The 24,548-nt window shown below is 43.4% G+C and overlaps 1 protein-coding gene across 18 annotated transcripts in view; it reads right to left on the bottom strand.

Annotated features, from left to right (window-relative positions):
* Positions 1-24,548, bottom strand: part of FOXP1 (forkhead box P1) — a 392,835-nt gene that overhangs the window by 125,653 nt on the left and 242,634 nt on the right. The window contains exon 1 of one of the 18 annotated variants that reach the window (XM_087743185.1): positions 794-1,039. The exons of the other annotated variants lie outside the window; for them this stretch is intronic. The gene's annotated coding sequence lies outside the window, so the exon portion shown is untranslated. Of the gene's footprint in view, positions 1-793; positions 1,040-24,548 lie in introns of those variants that run through there. 18 annotated transcript variants of the gene reach the window in all.

Here is a 24,548-nt window from a genome sequence, read left to right on the forward strand (position 1 = left end):
TGAAGAAAGAGGGAAAAATCCAGCATATGTGTTGCAACATGGACTACCCAGAGGATCTACGCTATCTTCCAACAACCCCTGAAGACCATTCATACAACAATCATTAATACTGAAAAACTGCAGAGAAAATCCCTCACGTGAGAAGTTAACAACCATTACCCGGCGTGAGCACGCTTTCCCTTTCCTTTTGTAGTACCACAGGTCTAAACAATAGTAATATGAATGAGATAATAGCCATGCTTGTCTCAGCAGCCTGATTTTTATTAGCATGAAATTGGTACAAATATTAGCGAGGCTGGTTCACAAGCGGTGCCAGAGCCACAGTGCAAACAGTTTGCAGAAAACAAAAGCGACTCGGCGGGCTCGCACCTCTCTCTTTTGCTGCCCAGAACAGCAGCCACGTTTCCTTTTTTTGGGGGGGTCGGTTTTGGGGTTTTTTTGTGCCACTTGTGCAAGAGCGAGGAGAAGCCGCAGCACCCGGCGAGCAGTGGGGACGGTGACACATGGCTGCTCCCGCTCCACAGGGACGTCGCAAGGCGACAGGCACCCCAAAAGAGGACTTAGTCCTCGCCACGGTTCTCCGAAGCCGTGCCGAAAACCCCACCCTCGTTGTCAACACCGCAGTAAACAACCTGAACCGGCTTCTTTTGCTTTAAACCTAAGCAATTCCCCTCTCCTGCGCTGCCAAGCTGCCCGCGCAAGGCAGCAAGTTAAAAGTTCAGCCCTGCCTGCACGCTCCTTTTCTCTCAGCGCTCGCAGAGAAAATGAAGAGTTTAACAGAGTAAGCTCTTACTGTCTGCCTTCAGATTTCCGTCTTCGCGCTGGAGATGCGTTTCTGGCTGTTTCTGTGAAGCGGGGGCTGAAGAATGGTAAAAAGATGTTTGAATAAACAGGAAGTGCTGTGCAGCCGGAGCGCAGGCTGGAGGGAGACGGCGCTGGAGCACTGCCCTTCGCCGGCAGCCACCGGGTCTCTGCCTCCACAGTAGCAACCTCTGCTTTTACTAAATGACAAAGAAACCGCAAAGCATTCCTTCCCTAATTCTTCCCTTGCGAAGTGGCGAGATCGGCTGGAGCTCGCAGGTACTCTCGAAGTTGGGTTTAGCACTACACCGGGCGCAAAAATCTAGCAATTCTGTGTTATTAAGTTCCCCGTCTGTAAGCAGAAACACGCAAAACTAATTAGGTCCCCAACTAGACCAAACAGCGGCGAAAAGCACACCTCGCTTCTGCATCTAGGCAAATTTATATTTGCACATAAGTTCAGCCAAGCTTGACTTTCCTACCCTCTACAGTGCTGTAACTTGCTCTTAAAATCGGCTTGCGAGGCTGGCTGGGCTTCAGAGCTATCTTCTCTAACTGTGTGAATTGAAATATAAACAATCACCCAAAAAATGCAACTTGTCTCGGGCGCAGGACTTGCATCCAGCATCTCCGAAAGCGTGCGTTTAGCATTTAGGCAGATGCTTTCCCTTCTTCGTCGTCTCCTTCCCCTCCCTAAAACAAACTACCTATTTAACGCAAGATGACTAACTAACCGTCTCCCCACCCAATTATCAAAGCCTTGTCTTCTGTCATATTGGTGACATGACACAGATATTGTCAAGAAAAAGTAAACTGGGGCTGGCACTCAGAGGCAGCTCGTGAAGAGATGAGCAGTCGAACAGCCATATTCAATAAAAAAGAGGAACAGGATTCCTTTAGAAAATGTATTGCTGTTGTGGCAACGTGCTGCTGCCGCTGAAGGGACTGATTTGTTATTTAGCATGTAGTCTTGGACTGTCTGTCATTCTGGGTGCTAATGCTCTGCTAAAATAACTCATTGGGAGCTGTCAGTGGGATGTTTACATAGGCCCCCAATCTTTTCTTCATACAAGGAAATTTTTTACTGGAATTCATCTTCTTTTGATCTCACATTCAAAGCAACAGCAGCTTGATAGACATGCAAGTCTGAAAGCAAATCCAGACGCTGAAGATAAACCGCCAGAGTATGACAGGCAGGAGCATCTAAAGCTTATAAAAATGAAGAGAACAGCATGTCGTCTGAGTATTACAATAGCAGAAATCAAGAGACATATTAGGTGGAACTGATCAGCCACAAAAACAGTTCAAAAGGCAGATCATAGAAACAGAAGACTAAGCTAGGAAAAAAAAAAATTGGAAAGATTTGCTTTACAGAGGCATCACCTCCTTTCTGAGTACCACAGCGTTTCCGCTCCAGCATGTAAACTTAAGGGGAAAAAAAGAGGAGGGCTTGTGCCGCCTTCTACTAACTCAGCAGTTCTTACCTTCAACTCACCAATTCACTTGCCGAGCGTACATTTCAATTACATGTTATTCAAAGCGAAATAAAAATAGGACACCGTGCCACTTGCATCTAGCCCAGCCCTCCAAACCACCACAGGGACCGGGAATCTGCGCCTCTTCGTTAGGAAGCAGGGGAATCGCATCCCCCCCGAGGCGCCAGAGGGGCCCCGGCCTCAGCCCCTGCCACCATTTTAGCTTGTGCGTCTTTCAAAGGGCTGAGTCTTGGGATGCTCTTGAGCTCTGCCTCTCCCACCGGTGCAGAAATATTAGTTCAGAAGATAATTTTATTTAAATTGAATTACGCGTGCCACGGAGTCTGCAGATGCGTACCAAAGATGGCACTTGCCAGGAAACAATTGCTGAAACTTTCTCTAGAAACCCATACATTTTTAATTTTTCTTCCCCAAATAAGCTTCTTATTCTAATTGAAGCCAGCAAATATAATGAAAAAGTAATTCTCAAACAATTTTGTACTTAGAGCTGTTTGTTAACAAACACCGAACGAGCAGCAGTGTTAGGTTAAAGGGCAGCAGGATTCCACATTATAATTTAGCCTGCGGTTATTTCTGATTAAGAACACCCTCCGGGACAGCAAAGCAAGATCTTCTTTTGCAGCAGGCATAGCTTTTAAAATTAGCCTCTTCTCCATAATAACACCAACAGGAAAACTGTGGATTTAAAACTGTATTACCCAATTTGAAGTGGTGCAATCAGTTTATGCCTCGCTTTCTGCAAAACACCGTTCCCCGCCTTAGTCAAGTTAGAAATGTAAAAATGCTTCCTGCCTTCTGAAACTATCGTAAGAAAGTCACCTTCTGTCATGCTTATGTAGCTATCTAATGTGCTAAAGGCTGATTATTTATCTTTAAACTGTACTAGTTTAATCTTTTAAGGTCACCACTAATCTGCTCCAACCTTTTAAAAAATAGCAGCTTTCAAGACTTACTGCTGGAATCACTAAACTCAACGCTGAATGTCATTGTAACGGATACATTAGCCAGAATGAGTGCAGTTTTACAATGTAAACACCAAATATAAATCCCCACCTAAATGAGAAGAAAAAATATGATCTCCGTGCCAGGAGAAACGTCAGTAAATAAGACCAACACCATATTATTTCACACAAGTATCGTTCCAAATCATGTTGCTATTTCTCTCTCCTCCCCCTCCCTTCTCAGTGCAAAACAGGCAAAACTTGGGTATAATTTAAAGGATCATTAGGTGCTTTTTCTTTATCTTTTCCCTTTTGCAGCAGCAACTTGGCATGCCCGCTGCAAAGCCTCATGACCGCATTTGGAAGTCGCTGCAAGTCCAAAAACCCCCTCGCAGGTTATTTGTGTGCGTGTGCTGCACAGTGGCCCTTCCATAGTCGTCTCTTTTCTTTTCCCCTAGACTTCTTCTGGACTTGAATGTCACAGTAGACCTTGAATGTGAAATGGCTTCAAGCTAATTGCTTTAATTGCTTGAAGATGTGCAGGCAGGTGAAACCCGATCCCCTTGGCTATTGTAGAGACCAGGAACAACACAGGAATGTTTACATAGTGGTTTGAGTTTAATAGACAGTAGAGCTGAGTTTCAGACAGCTAGCAAAAACACAGCTAATAGGTGACCTCTTAATGTAGTCCTCCTTTTTAAAAACAAAATACAATTTCATTTTATACAAGGCAATGTCCCTAAATGCCAAGGTTATCTGCTTGACTTTTTGAGTGAGCATGCACTGCGTTGCACCTGACATTTATACCAGAAACTCTATCCTGAATGCATTTCCCTCTACCTTAAAACAAAAAGCACTTTATGTGTCAGTCACCTTACAAACAGATTAGAGCTGGATGGAGTTTCCTAGTAAAGTGCAGTCATTTTAATTTAAAATTGAGTGTTTTTCACTGCTGTCATACTCCTTTTGCCCCGAAAACACATGGCAGGGGATGTAACCTGAAACGTTGCATCCCTGCATCCCCTCACCTGGGCACTCCCACCCTCCTGGTGGGGACCAGCACAAGCCTTTGGTGGGGTTTTCTGGAAAGGCAAAGTACGACTTTTAACAACTTTTACTGCTTTTCCAGAGCTTCCAGTACATTTGCTACACACTGTGAAGATATGGACTGGCTGCGATGTGCTTTTTCAAAGGCACAGCTTGGTTTCATGCACGGCACAAATTCAGCAGCTCTTCCTCAGGCAAAACTCCTCCTGGCTGAGAACTGCAGCGTTTGGGGTCACTGAGAATCGGGCTTGCTTTCCAAGAATCACGAGTTAAGTAAAATACACTTGAAACCAGCCAAAGACCGGCGAGCAGGTATAGCACAAGTGTAGAAAACAAAGCAGAAAGAGTGATTTTGGCAGTAGCGGTAGCATAAAGGTATTTACTGTAAGTCTAGTCCAAAAAACAAACACTGAAAACAGGTAATACCTAATACTTCCCTGGCACAGGTGCTTCGAGTTTTGTTGCCAATCTTAAAAATGGTTAAAATTGCTTGCATTCGGTGAATATTAGCAGGGAGATGACATGTATTACCTCCCAGACAAATAGGAATAAATAAACTGGCATTTAGGTAGGAAGGAAAAAGGGAAGGCAATCTGAGGAACAAGACTGGGAAAAGCACAAATGCACAGAGGCAGAGGAGGGGAGGCCAAACCAGCGCGTATTTAATACCAACAAGAAAGGAAAACAACCCCCAGCCCCACAGGCCTGCAAGTAAAGGGCATTTCCACTCTGATCTTGGCAATTCTGCTCAGAAAGTTTCAAATTCTCTAGTACCTTACGCTGAAACTACCACCCCCCTGGGCAGAAGCACACAGAAGCAGGAGGAAGGCTGCTCCAGCCACTTCTGGATGCAACTGCGGTTCGCAGGAAGAGAAGAGGCGCTGGTTGCTCTGCTCTACCTTGCCTGTTACTCCCAATCCTCAGAAGCAAATGAGTAACTGATCTTCAATAATACAGAACAAAGGGAAAAAGAGCTAGAAAGCAAGCCAGGATACTTGGGAACATGCCTCTTTCTCTTGAGAGACAATCTCACCAGCACGCACGCGTGCACCGAGTTGTTGTCCCATGTCCTCCCACATCACCTCCAAAAAGCTCAAATTCCAGCAACCATGGGGTTTTAATAGATTTTTTCGGTACCCCCCCAAAAGGGGGCGGGGGGGGGGGGGAAGTTCAGAATAGGGGAAAAAAAAACCAGCGTCAATTTAAAGATTTAGTATAAACTAGTTCAAGCCTGTGGGAGGAACGCTAAGTGGAAAAGGTAAACACGGTCCCCCCAAGTAGTTCCCCTGGAAGCTGAGCACGCAGCCAGTGCCTGGTACCGCAGGCTGCCCCGCGCCTGGGGAGGTCAGCCCAGCTATGCTAAACTGACAGGTTCAGTTTACAGCAGGCCAGCACTTTGTTTGGATATACTGGCCTTGCTCACCGCCAGCTTAACAACAGATGGCTAGAAAACTTTCATTATGTTGCAGAGGGCTGAACTGCAAACAATCGGGGAAAACTGTGAAAAGTTTAACTCTCTGCAAGCCGAGCGGGGAAGCGCTCGCCTCGCCAGCCGGCTTCCCGCTCCCACCCTGGGCACGTGTGCCTTTAAATTAATTAAAGCGGGATGGGATGATTAATCATACCTGGGCACGGTCCTGGGGATGCTTGAAAAAAAGAATTTGCGACTTGACAAGGTCATTTCAATAAAAGTAGCATTCCAGAAGAAAATGGACTTTGACGGATTGCAAAGCTGATTTTAAACCTTCCTCAAGCCTGTGGCTTCAGGAAAGTTACAGAAAGTTTCGGCAATAATCCCCCAATCAGGGTTTATCGAGAGCTTTCCGACGAGTGTTTTTCCATCTCCAGAAACACAGCCTCCGTCCCTTAAATTCCCACTTCAAACTTTCAACCTGACGGCAAGAGAAGGCCGCCAAATAATCTAGCATGCAGATCTGAATATGATTTATCCAAATCTGTGTGTAATTTAAATATTCATTAAATTGATTCGATTCATATGCACCCTAACATCTTTTAATGCTCTAAGGCAGGTTATAAATGCACCTTCCGAGGTTTAATTCAATTGACAATCTTATATACATCTCATCACTGGAAACGTATTATTTTATATTATTCAAGAAATGAACGAATCCGTTTTCCACAAATGTATTTTAAAAGCGACTCTTTCCTGTTATTGAAAGAAAATTGTGTTTATTACTCCTTTAGCATAGTGTAAACTCATAAACGTCAACAGAGAGTACAAGGAAAACTGTCAACTAAATATTGTTTCCTTCATGAGCTGCTCTTCCAAGTCAATTACGCCTTTCAACTTCTGGGGCATTGTATGATAAACTGGCAGTAAAAATCATTCACATTAATATACCATGGTGCCTTGCCTGCAAAAGGTAATTAAAGAAGTAAATGACTCATAAGAATAGACATATTAGCTGCAAAATGAAAGGCAACTGAGCTGCCACATGAAAATATGTACCATTAAGATACTGCATTTTCATATTCCTGTAATCAGCTTCAGTAGACTAATGCTTATTTAATCCAGTTCTCTGCTAAGTCCATCAACAACTGTTTTTTGCTGTTTTCCCCTTGACTGAACATTATGTGTGCAGGTTTGGAATAAATACTGCAATAAGATTTTTGCATAGTCAATTGAAGAACAGGTTTTTTATCTTTTAAAAACTATTTTTCTTTCCCTCCAAGAGGAATACAGCAGAGAAGGATATCAAGAAACCCCCCATTTTCTGGGGTTCTTTCAGTGCTGATACACTTCGAGTGAAATACATACCCTGTTCTAGCATTCACCATTTTGATTTGTGAAACTATTAGCAGGAAAAACAAGACTAATGACTCCATCTTCCAACTTTCCTATTCTTCACGTAGGAAATGCTTTGCCTTGTTAATGCGTGTTTTCATTAGGGTTAAAAAAATGAGATTGGTTTCCTCTTTCTTAAGTATTTGAGGCAAGGTGGGGCAAGGAGAGGAGCAGGGACCGCTGGGTTTGTGGAGGAGATGGAGAGAGAGGCTTTTCGAGACGCCCTCAAATGATGCACATCCCAACAACCTGCCCTCCCGAGCCCTGACTTTTGGAAAGCTTCAGATGAGAAAAGACCCAAACTCCAAACCCACACAGACACCGTCCCAGCATCCCACCCTGGCAGTAGGACCCCCAAGCTCAGCATCAACATGCTCCTCATTTTTGGGGACGGCCTTCATTGGGAGCTCGCCCTGCCTTCGGGCGATGCGAGGTGCACGCGATAGCCTGCTCTGTGGCCATCATACAAATGCAAGCCTTTTGGTAAAAGGGTGTTGGGTTTAACTTCCCAAGCTGTGTCCTTCTCTTCCCAAGGGGATGGCAGGGAGACAGTAAAATCCAGATGACAAAGTACACTTAGTCTCCATCCTCCAAAATAACACCCTGCGAAACACTCAAACATTTATAACTCATCCTGTTTGCGAGCAGTAATTAAAATATTCTTTTCATCACAATAATAGCTCTGTAAGGCCAAGATCCAAACCGCTTTTGACTGCACAGCTACCACAATTATTTCATCTTCTAAAGTATGGGGTGGAGTTAACTCCAGTATCTCAGCTATCACTATGGTGTGACTGTTGACAAATGCCGACTTTTCTAAATGGCAGATACTGTGTATGTACCAACCATCCTTTATTTATTGTGCCCGACAGAGGTTTATCCTTGCAAAAAGAGATCTTTCAATAAAAATGCAAACACAATGCTTTGGAACCTGCATTATATGTTGCTTATTTATTACTATCAGCACGAAATAGTGTAAGACTTAAAATGTAGGATCAATCATTATTTAAACTGTATTATTGCTTCTCCATTTGAGCAGACATCACTTTGTACCCACAATTAATGAGCTCTAGTCCTTTTTCTAATTAAGGAACAAAGGTTCTTGTGTGCAGAGTATAGAGTGACACTGTCTAGAGAACACACATTTAAACAGAAGAGAATTCTTCTAATTACCTTAAAATAGCATTTTTAATATCCAGGAATATAATACGATCAAGAAATTAGAGCATTTCCAACAGCATTTACAAATAAGTCATTACAAAACACTGTTGAAAGGTAATAATGCTTCCCTAAAAATAACGGGACCTTATGGAGACTAGTGCCTAACACTTCCATATTTATGTCATTAACCTTCGTGCATTGATATAGGGGAAACGCAATACAGAACTTATTTTATATGTGTGTATACATAGAGACAAATAAAAAAAAAAAATGAGGAGTCGGCTATTAGAGCATAAAATACTTCAGGCTCGTGGAGATTAGAATCCAAACACGTAATTAAGAAAGTCAGAAAGGTAACCTCACTTTATCCAGTAATTAGGGCTGTTAGAAATAGGATACTGTCTCTTAAAAGTGTTACAAATATACCGCACTACTAAATAACCTGCACTGCTGGGAAAGTATACTTGCTATCAAGGGCAAAGCTGCTATACACTGAGGTAACAGTAAATGACAGACTGTTGTTCAAGTCCATTAGCTGCTATGTGATAGGAGCACATTCACTAGCACACGACCTGTGAAAAATCTTAGATCTCTTTAAATCTTTGAATTGGATTGCTGCATTAATTCTTAAGAACTGCAATCCTTCAACCAAGTCAAATTACCCTCATTAACAGGGGAAAAACTGCCTCTGCAATAAGTTAAAAAAAAAAGATATTTATTACCTATAATCACTTTCACGTACTTCACCTGGAAGTGTGACAAACTGGGACAACAACTTCAGAGGCTGGCACCAGTTCAGCTGCTGGTGGGGACGGGATGGAGGGGACGCGCGCGCCGTGCACGCGTAGCTGTCTGTGCATGTGCGTGCACGTTCCTGCGCTGACATAAATGTGTTTCTTGGGGGAAAAACCTCAATGAATGTTCTAAGAAAAGAAAAATCACTAAGAATAAGCACAGGCACTGAAGCGATCTGTGTGTGTGCCACTGAAATAACCGCAAAAGAGGAGGGGAAATTCTTCAGTTATTCAAGGCTTGATTAGAACACTACTTCATAATTAGGCACGTTACAAGTATTGTCATCAACCAGAAAATTCATGTACAAACTAAAAGGTCTCAGAAGCTGGCTCAAGCCTTCTATTCATTAACAACATCTGCTATTAATGTTTAACCCTCATAAACATGCACAAAACGTTCAGCGTTCAACAAAGATTAAAAATAAATATTTTGTTGTTCTGTTTTATCTGTGTGGTGATCTGCGCGGTTCTGCGAATATCAAGAATTGCTAAAACGGCCATAGAGATAATGGACAAATATTTGGTCTTTGTTGGAAAGAAGATATTTCTTTCTCCAGTCACTGCTTCTCTGCACTTCAGATGTTATAGCTTCCGAGGCAGACCAGTGCAGCACAATAAGCAGCAACACAGACATACACATATACGTACACCTATACCACAGTACGAATCGTTTATTTTAAAGGTGAGACTCCCTGGAACAATTTTCAGGCCGTGTGTTTCAAAGGACCCCCTGTTTAAATTTTTTCTTCTTTAAAAATGAGCATTCCCGGGGAAAAAAGATTCACTGCAAAACGGGGAGCTGAGTAAGTCCAGGATCCAGAAATGAGAAACAGAGCATTTCAACTTCATTTTACTGCTCCAAGTCCAGATGAGAGCCCTGATCTCGCAGTCATATCCTAATGGGCAGATCTTTGGAAGAGTCTTTGGAAAGACTCATTTCCACCACTGTGGTTTTAATGTAAGCATAGCAATCTGCTTGTGCAGGCTCATTTACAGCGCAGAGACAGAGCTAAGTGGTGAGTTAATGCGACCCTCTAACGACTCCTGGAAACGCATCAGGACATCCCTCCCTTCCCGTCCCTCTTCCCGCAGAGGGGTGTCGGTGGCCCACGTCCCTGCCTGTCCCCACCTCGGCTCACGCAGGCAGCCCTGGGCGCTGGGGCACCGGGCGGGCAGGTCCCACAGCTCCCTGCCTCCCCTGCTGCTCCCGCTCGCCCATCCACACATACACCGACCCTGCCACCGTCGCTGCGCAAGCTGACCCCCAAGTCTCCGCAGAGCCCGCGGTACCAGCATCAGGCGGGCGAAGATCCAGCCTGTACTCATCTGACCGTAATATTTCTCATTTGCAGCAATGCGAAAATACAAACCAAGCCACAAAAGTAATGAAAAATACAGCTCTTCTTGTCTTCAAACATGACATTCATGGCGGATTCACTGTCTGCATGTTGCAGCACGCTCTATTCTTAGCACCGTGCCTTTTAAAGTTAGGCCCATTATTTTCTACGGTGTATCAAGATCAGTATGTATAACATATGCCATATTGTTGACACTTCCCTGGATGTACTGCATGCCATATGCCTAAAGCACTAAAAGGGGTGATGAACAGAGTGGCAATACTGAAAGGAGAACAAGATACACCGAGCATGTTGAATGAATTCAGTTATATAATTCAGCCAATAAGGGTTTCCATACATTTAACAATCTCCTTCCCCCCCCCCCCCTTTTTTTTGCCTCTCTTGTATAAAAATGAATTCAACAACTTTCCGCTGTGAAAAGTTAACACGCTGGACACGTATTCAAAGCAAACATTTAATCACAGTGGGCCCACCAGGTCTAAAAAGTATACATGTAAAGATAGATCATATATAATCACACCAATAAAACAAACAAAAAAGGACAATTCATACGTTTTAGCCATAAACTAAAAAAATAAAACATACAGTTCTCCTGCTTCTACTTGTCCTTTATTTTACCTTTCATAAATCTATACCCCAAGTCCAATTCCTAGAACTAGGGAAGATGTCATCTTGCCCATCTTTAAAGGTTTATTTACTAGTTTCCTTACTAAGAATTATTATTTGAAGAACCCAGAAACTAGCGTTCTCTTACACTACAGCATTTTTGTCCAAATCTTCTGGAACAGATTATAAAATTGAAATGTAAGAAGGAACACAGCCGAGCTATATTTATAACAAGAACGCTGCTCTTCAGCGTCTGATACATACACATGTGTATCCTCATTTCTATGCCATCCCTCTGCACACTCTAATGGGTACACTAGCTGCATATTCGTCATTAAAAGAAAAAAAAAAAAAAGAGAGGGAAAAAGAAGGGACTGACTCATCACTGAGAACAGTTTTGACAGTACCTGCATGCAGAGCCCTGGCAGAAAGGTTCAAGCTATTCGGTTCACCACTTGTGGCCAGCTACAAATGACATGCCTTGGACTAAATGAATAGCCGGGAAAAACAAAAACAGGCAAACTCTCGGCACGGGTATAGGCTGGTTTCACAGACGAACCCAGGCCTAATCTCCAAGTTTAGTCCTTGGAGCTATGTGCTACCTGGAGGAAGGAAAAGATCGGGGATGTCTGGGAAGCAGGTATTGCTACAGGAAACCCCTACCAAGTTTCCGCTGCCAAGACACTGAAGGGGTCCCCGGGAAGAGGGAAGAGCACTGCAAGAACACCCAGCGTGTGCACAGGGCACTTCCAGGGGGAGCATCCCGCCCGGCACCGAGCGCAGGGGGACGCGTCGGGAAGCAGGTTGCTCTCCTGGCATACCAGGAGCATGGCTGTTCCTCACGGGGATGCTGCTAACGCTCTGGAGCTGCAAAGCTGAGGCTTCCCCATCCTCTGTCCTTAGTGCCACCATACACCCACAGGCAATGGATCAAAGGGGCTATGAGAAGATAAGGAGAATCCATTTTAATTTCAAAACATGAAAGTTCTGGCACAGGAGATCACTAAAGAAGATCAGTTCTGTTATGTTTCAGTGGTGTGTTGAAGGGGAATGTTGCATTTTAAATGTACAGGCACATACCTATTTATTTGAGTAAGCGACATCATTAGCAGCATAAAACAACGTAAGAGGAACATGGGACTTTTGTTAAAGTAGAAGGCAGAATCCTCCTCATGAGAAACATCAAAGAAAAAGAACACATGCTGATGTTTAAAAACAGTCTATGCCTAACACAGAACATCAAGACTTTTTAAAAAAAAAAAAAACAAAAAAAACACAAACCAACAAAACCCCTCCTTGCTTCATGGTATTTTCCTTAGAAACAAACCTAGCACTTACTGATGATCATGAATTAGCTGTCACTGCCGGTTTAAAGCATTGGTTGCATAATCCACTAGTGAATACTGAGATAAAAATGTATATACACAAATTTCACATTGTCAAAGTTCGGACAAGTGGAAGTTTTGTGAGTGGGAACACTTTTACTTCATCAGTATTAGGCCAGAAGGTAAAGGGAGGCACATGTCCCAAAAAATCAGAAAGGGAAAGGGTTTGGAGGGGCATGCCAGTGCTCGCTCCCATCACACTCTGAGCCTTCTTTTGGGGAAAACGCAACAAAGCAAAGCAAAGCAAAAAAAAGCTTCATCTTTCAAAAGCCACGACTGTACAGCTACTTGCGCAGGGAAGCGGTGAACAGGCATCACCTCCTGCCAGCATCCCTGGGCTTGTGCTTTTAGTACGCTACGCCTGGCCATGCCATGTCAAGTAACAGAGCAAAAAAGCCTTTTACCTTCTGGTCTCTAACTCAGGGCTGGTCCAAGCAGAGGATAGCCAAACTTTCTACTAGCTGTTGGCAACATTAGTTTGATGGACTTCATCCAGTTCCTTGTGGACTACTGTCCATATTAGGAAAAAATCCCCACTTGACATTGGCACTGGGATCCAGCCCTATCCGCAGACACCAGCAGCATTACAGATTTTTCCTTGGAAGCCGGGTTGAGACACAAGGATCGCAGCCATGCCGATGTGCCCATGATCCTTCATAATTAGTTTTATGTAAGGCAAGAAACAATCCTACCAGGGCTCATTAAAACATCTCTTGTGCTTGTGCTGTAAAAAAACCCACACAACACCACACCAGCAACAAAAACAAAAGTAAAAAAAATCCCCTAACCCACCCTGTGGCAAACTTTGTTTCCTTTTTCGTGTGCCGCTGGTGACGTTCACAGGAGAGCTCAGAAGGGTAAAAGGGCATCGCTAACATGGCAGCTATTTAATTCCACCAGGCAGATCCCTGAGACCTGTAACGAGCGTCTGCTTCCTACCCATCAGGCCATTAATCACCGAGACTCCTAAAAGGTTCAATTCATGTGCCCACTCAGAGAACTCATGAGATGCCTGATAGTCATATGTCATTTGAGAAGGGAACAAAACTGTATTCTTCTCTGAACTGATGTAGCTCCTATTACCAAGAGACGCTCTCCCTTGGGAGCAACCAGAAGAGAGAAATGAAGGAGAGCTGACTCAAAGCTCTGCCTAGCAAAGACACATAATTGATGCAGAAGGGGAAGAGAGTTATAAGGAATCTGCCACTATCCTTATTTTGCCAGTAATCTGGGGAACTGGTGAAAGGATTTTGAAAGTGGTGAAAAATATCTTCAATTTTTACTAGATACACCTTAGACAGACGGGCTATCCTCCAGCAAAAAGGATAAGAGCTCCTCCTCCTCCTTGGATAAGAGCTTGGCAAAAGCAAAGGAGGCTTTTGCCATCTTAAAATTAGACCATTTCTACTACTGATTAACTTCACTCTTCTTGGGACCCTCTGAGCAGCTGGAGGTGATGCCTAGATGCCATGCGTGCTCAGAAATCCTTTGCTTCCCTTGATATCCACTGCTCAAAATCTCGATCCTTATCTACTGATGCTCTTAAAAAGCCTGGGAGCTACCCACCTGGGAGACAACTCCAACTCCTTACCACTGCACAGCACCCATGAGTCCCAGCAGAAATGCATGGGGGTCCCCGGCACCTAGGGGACCCTGGCTCCGTCTCACTCAGGGCACGGCAGCGGTGAACCAGGGGTAAGCTGACCCCCCCCCCCACGCCACCTCCCCGGACCGGGCTGAAACGTGATACATATATTTATATCGTTTGACAGTGCCATTTCCTGGAAATGACAGCTGAAAAGAAAAGAGCACGAAAAAGGGAAATAAATATTTTCGCAGCTTAAAAAAAAAAATATGGTAGTATTGCTCTGCATTTGGTGGAAAATTAAGAAAGAACAAGCTATCGTTTATCCTGCCCTCTTGCTTCTTCATACTGCTTTTCTTCATTTAATTACTACTCTATCAGGTAAACTAATAGATAAAACAGACAAAAATATAAAAACTTAAAAGCACCTCAGCAATTGCTTCACATTCTCATTAGTCTTCCTGGAAACAGTCCATGCCTGAATAGAAATGTTATCCCTAGTCTCTGTTTTTTTTTTTTCCCCCTACAAAATTCAGCAATGACAGTTTTTCCCTCAAACTAGACAGTGAAACTAAGTTTCAGGCAGCCTGACATATTCACTGCCACTCGATACTTTATCTTTCTCACTGGCACCTTTTGATCTCTGAGGCTTTGGAAACACTAAGCTGAACTGATCTCCTGCTGTAATTCATAATTACCAATTCACAGCATTTTTCAACACTCTGTAGATGCCAGCCTGCTGCTTAGGAGTTAGCATACAATTGAAAAATGCTGAAATTTGTTAGCCAATTGAAACTTTTTCAAAATTTTCCCCATTCCCCCTGAGTGCTACAAAAACCATATTGAGCTGTTACCAGAGAGCCAACTTGGATGCCTGGTGCTGCACAGAGCAAAGAGGAGACAGAGGGGCTGCTTTCAAAGGGTTTACGACATTGAAAAGGGGTTTATGATACATAAACAGCCCTTTTCAGATTCAGAAATCCTCTTTTCCCATTCAGCATCACCGTTATCCCTATTGGTTTCATCTGCCTGCAGCTGCTCCCCAGCAGGCAGATACAAAACGCGGCTCTACAGGCGATAGCCGTGCTCAGCCCTCACCTCCTGGCGTGAGCTCGTCACTGCGATGATCTCGCTCCAGCGCAGGAGAAATGCAAACGGCCACCGCAGGCCACAGCGCGGTCCCAGCCCAATCTGCAGCCCTCAGAGGGGGCAAAGCTGCCTGTGCGGAGGCTAATGGGGTCGTCCCCGTGGTCACCTTTGTACCAGAACACAATCTCGGCTATTGTTCTACAGTCATGAAAAAATAAGCTGGATGGTTAAAATTTCCCACTCCAAGTTCTGGTATGAGGCCCCGTAGTATATTTTGCTCTTGTGGCTTACCTATGGGATCTGGAGCAAAGGAAGTCCAGGCTGGGAGCGAATGTAAAATACGGGACCACGCAGGCTGGAGAGAACGTCTTAACCAGAAGCGTTTGATTTAAAGTATTTCACCAGTGATCCTTCACTAAGCTTGTGCCCCAAGTTTTCTTGCAAACTACTAGCAATACACACCCCCTCTGAAGTGATCTTAAAGTCCTTCAATGGAATTAAAAAGCCCCTTTTCCACCACCCGGATTTATAGATAGGGCACCTAAAGCACAGAGAGAAGAAGAGCTCAACACTGGAAACAATAATCATGAACTACAAACAGACAAGGAGTTTTGAACATTTAAAAGTAGAATCAGATGCAAAAAACCTGTTTTCTGGTTGCTTGCTAGCATAACTAAGCTCAAACATTTTCTGGTCCTCTCTTCAGTATAATCAGTGGGTTCAGAAATCAGTAAATCCTCGTATTCAATTTTTGGTGCTGAAAACAAAACAAAACATGTTCCTTTTAATCTTTAAACAACCATAAGACACCTCTACAGAAACATTTCCCCATTTCCCTGTTCGGCAGGGAAGCATGCCAAAATACCAACATCCCGCTGGCTGAAGCCTGGCTGTGCTGCAGGGTAACACTGCTCACAAGTCCTCCCAACCATCACGTGCAAAGAGAGGTCTCAACACCAAAATCCCAGCCCGAAATACTCCCCAGACTTCGGAAAAGTTCAGGTCCAGATCCACATCCACAGTTTGCATCTCAGGTTTATATCTAAACCAAATACACGGATTCTCTTGACTTCTTCCAAAGAATGGTCTTTTAAGACTTAAGACTCAAGAACCAATAAAAAAGATAATTTAACAATATCTCTAGTGTGTCACCAATCATTTAAAGGACCTTGAGGCTGCTGCATTCCCACTACAGTACAGTAGCTTTCCCACCCTGCTGGTTTTCAATTGACACCCTCTGTGTTGATATTTTTTTCCAACTTAAGCTTGACAGTGTTTTTTAAACTTCCCCTCCCAGCTGATGTCCTCCACTCGTACCACTCCTGGCTCCCAGCAGTGCCACTGTGGCGAGGGCCAGGGCAGGGCACGGCTCTGCTGGAGCCCACAGCGGCGGGGCAAGGAGTCTTCTCCTGTGTATCACCCACGGCACAAGGTTCAGGAGAAGGGAGAAACTTAAATTTAGATGGAAGACGACAAAATGGGATTAAAAAAACGGGGGAGGGGGGGAGCTGTTGATCAGGATCCCAGAGCAATAACTAACCTCAGTCGTTTGCCGGGACATCCACCGCTTGCTGACTAACCCAAGTTTTTCTTACAAAAAAGGCAGCAAGAATGACTCTCGTGGATATTTTGCCTGTCTGAGCCTGAAAACTGCTTGGAAGACAGAATATCTGAGATGGGGGAAATGCTCCCTTCAGCTTCGCTTGGTATGAGCAGGATTGTCATCGATTTGTTTTGATTTTCAGAAATTTTGGGCACAACCCTAATGGCCACAAACCACTTGCAGATGGACCTGCAGCACTGAGGGTGCCCACCAGCACACCACCCCGCTGCTGCTGCACTCGGAGGCGAGCGCGGGACAGGCACAGCTACTGCCGAACGGCTACAACCTCTAACAATTTCTGCATGGCCCATTACTCAATCAAACACGATGGTCCTGGCCCCCCACCTTGGCTTCTGACACAGAACAGCAATGGGTGTTATTAACAGAAAAGAGCGGTGGGAAGGCAACGGGTGGAAGACCACCACTTAAAATACACTTACCTACTGCAAGTGAAATTAATAGTCATAAAAAATAAACTTGTTTGAAAAGAACTCCTTTGCAAATACCTATAGCATACCCTACCACCAGCGTCAGTAACAAGTTTTCAAACGGATAACTGCTAAATGAATCTATCTGCTAAAGGAATCACTTTTTTTGTGCACTCCAAGGTTATGTGTTTAGCAGGCTTCGATACTTCAATGAAAAATTGAGGTGGCAATGATTTGCAGACTAAATTAATGTTAAATACTTCAAAGAACTGGACAAACAAGTCAGCAGCAAAAATTTTATGGGTTCACTTCCTTCAAGGGAACTTAAAGAGCCAGCATTTTATTGCTGTGAATTCTAGTCACTCCTTTTACCCCTCAGCATCTGTTTGAAATATGTAGTAGACAATTGCTTTTTTGGCTCTGACTCAGGTGGTTGAAATACAGGACAAACAGACTACTGTATATAAGCTTTCCTCCAGCAATGAAAATTTTTATTAACTCTCTTGCATAGCAAACTCGGCTGTCTACCTTCCAATCCCTATAGAATCATCAAGGAATGTGGCTAGTTATTAATTCTGGTGGTCAAGCACGGGGTGGATATGCTGAGACTTTTCTGCAATACGTAACCTCACATTTAAAAAAAAAAAAAAAAGAGGGAAAAAAAAGCTAGAGGGAAGGAAAAAAATAAATGAGTTCTGTTTAGTTCATCATTCATATGTGTAAAATTCCAAGCTAAATACTAGCTCTGTACATAAATATGTCAGCCTTGTCAAATGCTCCAGCCAAAGAAAACACGGCCCGTGGTGGAGGGGTTCAGGATTACCCTCAGAGCCATGAACCTGCCCCACCTTCCGCCGCTGTGTCAAATTCAGGAGTTTTCTCACATTGGTGCTTCATAAAAACAACCTGCAAATGCTGCCTAAGAATTACTCCTCTCACCCCATCCAGCTGAAGGACCAGGGAAAAGAGAAGAATGAGGACAAAGGTACATACCACAGAAAGGAAAGTCCTTGATCCCCAGGAGACTTAACTTTATTTAGAAGGATCTTGTCCACCTCTAACTCCTACATTCATTATTTGACTTCTGCATCCACAACACTACCTGGGTAACAGTGACCACTTTTGCAACACTTTTGATCACCGAGAAGCGATGTGAGATGGTTTCCAGCATTTAACATTGAGTAAAACACCTTCTTTAAGTTGCGGTTATGGGCTAATTTGAGCCAACCTTTGGCTGTTGTGGTGTATTACAGGTTGCTTTTAGCCTTCTGTTGCATTTCCAGTGTCATAAATACCTAATAGCAGTGGTCAACATTTAAAAATAAACACTTGCCATGTTATTTTCTACACAAAACAACTCCAACTGTCTGAAATCTCACTGCTCTGTAGATACTATCAATTTTTGTATTTTTAGTGGATACTTAACAATGGATTATTAAATGGATGGACTTTGCTTAAAGCTCCCCTTCAGTTTTGCTACATTTTCAAGAAACAAGGCAACAGTCTACTGCTAGCTGTCTATTTGCTCAAGCTAATATCTACACCAACAAATTTAATAGTTTAAATGAGTCTGTTCCACCAATGCCATAAATCAGAGAACGCGACTGCAATGTGAAGAGTGTGAAGAGCCGTCAGGGGCTGCATATCGCACAGTCCACTGTACCATGATGTGTCCCATGATGCTGAATGTCCCTGGTCTAATACACCACAACCTGAAGCAATGTCCTTACACCATTTTCTGGTCACCACATCCTAGAGGTATTCACTAGACCTTCTGTAGCTCTTCCGATTTCCCCAGGGGTAGCACAGAGGAGGACGCTTCTCGTCCCTTCCCTACAGTTGCAGTTGCTGGATGAGAAGAATGTGACTCAACTCTTATCTCTCCTATTTCTTACTGCCAGTAAAAAGCAGAGTTTCCCTTCCAGCTTTCAACTCCTGCTCACCGTTCAGCGGGAACGCAGCCTCTCTGGCACCTCGGTTCATCTGGTGAGCACTCGCTGCGCTGCTGAACGTCAGCTCACGCAGGGAGCGCCCGTCACCTGGCCCCGGCCGCCTCTCCAGCAGCTCCCTCACAGACAGATATCATATTATAAGCACCACATGTGGCGCTCTGAGATGGTGGCCAAATAGCTTTGATACCTATCCTGAGGCCTGCACAGACGGTGAGTGCCCCAACAGCTCTGAGCACACCAGCTGCCACCATCACCCTCCAGCTCCCACCCGGGTAGCCATGGCCATTAGCCTGCGAAACTGTGCCCAGTGCCTCTGGGCATCTCATCAGAAAGCACTGTAGATGTGCAGCCTCACAGACACGTGCCCACTATAACTCACCTATGTCCAATTCATTCCTAGAAAGGAATTGTTCAAAGCTGGAATCCACCAGAACAAGAAAGGTCAAGCCCTGTAACGTGCAGAAGACAACCTCAAACCCTCTCTCCAAACGAAGCCTGCCTTGCATGGGCTCTAGCAGGAAAGCAACTTTCATGCACAGCCACAGCATACTTTTCCGTGTCTACCGGGTCATACTGATGCCAAAAGAAAAGAGCAACCTCTCCATGAAAAGGTAGGTGCTAGATGAAAGAATGCAGATTGTCCTGAGGAAATCTTGGAAAATGAGGTACAAGTCCATGTTGGAAAAGGCCATTCATACCATTTGTCAAATTTTCCTTAAATCATTTATCCCAAACAGTCAACAAACCATGCCAGTAACATAAACTAACAGTACTCCAACCAAGCTCTGAAAGCTACACCCAGAGGACTGTAAACTACATATGCCATTCAGTAATGAGTAGTCAACTTTTGACACCGTGTAGATAAGGAAGCAGATGCAAAGTACCCTATCATAGAGTTTGCAACCTTCTCCAATATATGGGATGTCAGAAGGTCCACAGAGACATGATTATTGTTTAGAGAGCCCACAGTCAACCATTTTATCCTTTCAATATGGTACTTGGGAGTGATACATATATTGAAACCATAGCCAGATATAAATGGTCCTAGATGCAGAAGAATCCATAAACTTTCCAAGTAAGCAGGCAGTATTTTCTGCTTTAAGCATTTTCGGTTTATGCAATAGCATGGCACAGCCCTGAGGACGCTCCTCCGGGCGAGCAGGTCTTCAGTTACCACAAAAGGGCTCCCCGTACCTTCTGAGGTGCCTGAAGGAATCCTATAGGTGCCTTACAGAAAGCTGTGCTAATCTGTGTCTTAGGCAAATGAGGCACTAAACAAAAGTGCCAGATTAAATGCTGCACATAATTCTCATAATAAATTGTGAAGACAGTTAAAAGCAAAAGCATTGTAATAAATTGCTCCCAGGATTGCCTAATTCTGCAGCCCTGAGCCTAAGGATTTGCTTCGGTGCTGGTGTTGCCTTACCCAGTCACACAGCAGTTCCCTTTCACGGAGGTGAGATGCTCAGCTACAGGACCACACAGGCTTTGCCCAGCAAATGCTCATTATGGCTTTAACACCTTGTGCTTGCAAAGTATCACCCTGAGAAGGAGACAGGGCAGATAACCACATCTCACCATTGCTAAAGCCACGGCGAAGGTGGCCTGAGCAGGCATCTCCTTCTCGCTCTGCCATCTCATCTCGTTCAGACAAACCACTGCGCAATGCAGGAGCGGCAGGGAAGGAGAAATGACATGGTAGGCTAGAGACAGACAAACTAGTTTTATCAGCAATACTTGACACGCACACACGCTTTTAAAGTGGGCACCAATCTTCAGAATTTCTTAAAACTGTGTTCTGGCAGTTATTTTCTAGCCTGAAAGCACCCCTTGCAAAACACAGCGAAACTCTGAGAAACCTGCCTGCTTTGCTCATATTTCATTTTCTGGATAAAAGTGTGGCCTTTTAATTTAAATGTTGCCACCTGTCGTCTTTAGCCTTTTTTTTTTTTTTTTTGTCGCCTCCACTCTTAATTCTCATTTAAGATTCAATTTAAATTCCCAGAATGAAGCTGGGTCCTGCAGTATGAATTCCGGATGTTCAGCAGAACAGTTCTAGGAGTTGCCGAAGTACCAAATTGCCTCAGCTAGTTGCATAACTTAATTACAGTTTATCTGATAAAATGCTACCTTCGTACAAGAGACCCCAAATAACATCCTTTCCCTGAAATATCCGGAGTCTGATTCATCTGTTTTACTCCTGCCTTATGCTGGCTTAGCACCACCGGCAACAGCAGCAGCGTTACACTGATGTGAAGCTGAAATAAATCCACGGAGAGACAGACGCACCGCAAACACACAGAAATTAATGTGCTTTTCACTGCTGTTCGGGTACGAACGCACAGGGAAAAAAAAAATTTTTCTTTTCTTCCTCGCTTTTCGCAAGTTCCTGGCTATCATTCTGAAATGTAGATATTCCCATCATGCCTCGGTGTTTTTCAGCCCCATGATGCCCTCACTTTTGATTGTGTAGATGAAGTTGAAGTGCACAGGGTATTTACTGATCCAGTTATCTTGTTCTGTGACAGGCAGAATCAATCAATCAAGGGGCCGGTTTTATGCTTACGTATTCCAGGCACATCTCCGCACTTCAGGATACGAGATCACAGTGTTATCCAGCCAAATTTGATCAACAAATGCAGTTCCCCTGTGCCACAGCAATCTCAGATGAAGATGTTATTATGTGGAACTGAGCAAAGTGATAAAGACAGTACAGAAAAGGGAGGAAAAGTCCAGCTGGACCTTTCTGACAGCCTCTATATACTACAGCTGCAGCATCCCTTTTTCTGAGGCTAACAAAAATAGCACATTCCCAAGTAGCTGTTGCAAAATGCTTCTTGACCACCCTGTATCTGTTGGTACTTAATGAAAGAAACATTATGCCGTGGAGTTTGCTAACATATTTGTGTATGTTGGACGACAGATTACAACCCTTGCCACTATATTTATGGAGTTTTTTATAACACAGGATCACATACTGTATTTTTAATCACTCTCTTATGAACAAGCATACAAAACCTGAAAGCCTAAAAATGCATTTTAAAATCACAGCTAGCTTAACCAACCTTCAAGTATTTTTATTTTTTTTTTTAAATCCCAGCTACAAAAAGATGCATGTCAAGGCGTAAATGTTTAAGTCTGTCTCAAGGAGAGTTGACACCACGCTTTTATTTTGCCAATAGCTTTTCACTTTGCTATTGCCCTACAGTTATTTTACATTATTTAATCCAAAATACCATCTTTTTTGAGTCTACCTTTCTTTGCATTTTAAATCTTTAATGGGAGCCTTTGGCAGTCCATGGGCACAATTATTAGATATCTGCAGAGAGAAATTGAAAAATTAATCATACTTTCCATTTTATATTTCTGTACCATACATAAAAATTATCTGGTCTTAAAGCTGCATTCTGTGGTCTTTCGATATTCTCTTCCCAACATGGTAAATACTATGCAAGAATCGGTGTATCTTACATTCAAATCTCTTCAGCTAAACAGTTATATGGAGAATCCCGTGTTCTCTTTTCAAGTGCAAAATTTATTTCAGATCATTTTTCAATTACAAGGCATCTGCTGCTACTTCTTCTGTTATGGACTGCCTAAAAAAATCAGGGTAAAAAGTACCCTAGACTAATCATATTGATGATACTGAAGTTGTTTATTACCCTTTTGCGGGCTCGGGTACTCAAATTACAGTTTTTCACAACTGTATGCAAAATGTGTAACATAACCCTTATGCAGTTTATTACAGAAACTGATATATGCATTAATCTGACCTTTGTCTAAATAGACCCTTAACCACAGGGAAAAAAAGTCCAAAAGCATCTATCAGCATGTGAGCAGTATCAAAACTGCTAAATCTATTAACTTTGTTTTCCTTTCACTATTATTAAACTGGAAAGCAAAATTCAACTGGAAAATTATGCCATTTGGGTTCCCTTGTCATCATGTAATAAGTATGAGAAATATATGTGCAATAGCCAAATGGCCAATAGACAAAACACCCACTCCAAGTGACGTACTGTTTTCCATACCACTCAGACAAAATCAAAACAACAGAGCTGTTGCAAACAAAAACAAAATAACATTTCCCATAAGCATTCCAGACAGAGAAAATTTACAGGAAAAGAAAGCTGGGAAAAGACCCAGAGCAAAGTGAGTGTTTGTACCTCCAGCCATAAAACCCACTTCTGCGGAGCTGGTAAACAACAGTTTAACATTAAAAACACATAAAGGCTAACAATTGATTAATTGGCAAACTTTGGAGTTAAAGATTCACATCAGATGGGAGGGCTGCGTTGCTGGCGCTGCCTGCTGACTTGGGCGGCGGGGAGGTTGGGCTGCCCGCAGCCCGGGCGCAGGCAGCGCGCAGGCAGCGCTGCCCGTCCCTCCTGCCCCCTGCAAAGGCAGATGCAGCCAAGGGACACGTTTCATTCAGAAAAGAGCAGGATCTGAGCCGGCATGGGGAAAAGCACCAGCGATAAAGCAGGGAGGGGAAAGTAAACAATCAGGTTGATTGCTTCAGAGCAGTATGTTCTGCAGAGACTTTAAAAAAAAAAGAAAAAAAAAAAAAAAGAAAATCCAGCCTTTTTTTTTTTTTTTTAACGTCCTTCCAACTCTCTGTGCAGCCTGGCGGAATAACAACTTTAAAAAGTGAAGATGTCGCTTTTTTATAGCTGACTCATATTTATATAACTTTGTTAATGCATCTGCTCCCAGGAAGTTACAGTATCTGTGTTTAGCAGCGATACCTGCCCATAAATCGTGGCAGCGCGGCGAATATCAACAGCTGCATTTTACTATTTCAGCCCGTCAGTTTACAGTGTCTCCATCACAGCGAATTCCTGTCAGCTGCACTCTCGCTAACACAATTCCTATGTTTTGCCTGGCAGTAAATGGACGCTCCTGCCCCAGCATCATCTAAACAACTCTGTTAACATTTGCCCCCGAGCGTCTCTCTCTTTGTCCAGTCCCTGTCTTCTAACAGATGTCATCCAAGTCTAATCAAGCATAAAATGGTCATAAATATTTCTTTCTGGTAGATTTCACATTCGCATTTCATGCAGGGACATGATATTTTTCTGCTACCTCCAGGGAGTACCTAATGCAAAAACCAGTTACTTACATTCAAGGCTCATGTTCCTTTAGTAAAATGCAGCGCATGTTCTCAGTTCAAAGACATAAAAAAACCCAAGACTTTATCTTCTTTTGTTTAACTGCACCCTTTTTTCTTTTTAAATAACATGTGCCACAGCTTCCATCTAGGCATGACATTGTCCTCCGCTTAACAGGAAAACATACAACCACATAACGCCAAATTTTGACCCTACCACTCCCTCAAGCAGAGGCATTTTTGAATTTCATACTCCCATACCTTAATTGTTGCAGATCCTCCCCCCCCCCCCCAAGTTATTTCATTTAACAAGCTATTTAAAGACTTCACAAGGTCACAAAGGCACTTTGCTATTTTGGTTCATTTTATGCAAAATTTTGCAACCT

Source organism: Nipponia nippon, unplaced genomic scaffold (assembly GCF_047370975.1).
Source record: "Nipponia nippon isolate SJK-2023a ecotype South Korea unplaced genomic scaffold, ASM4737097v1 scaffold_9, whole genome shotgun sequence".
Classification (NCBI taxonomy): domain Eukaryota; kingdom Metazoa; phylum Chordata; class Aves; order Pelecaniformes; family Threskiornithidae; genus Nipponia; species Nipponia nippon.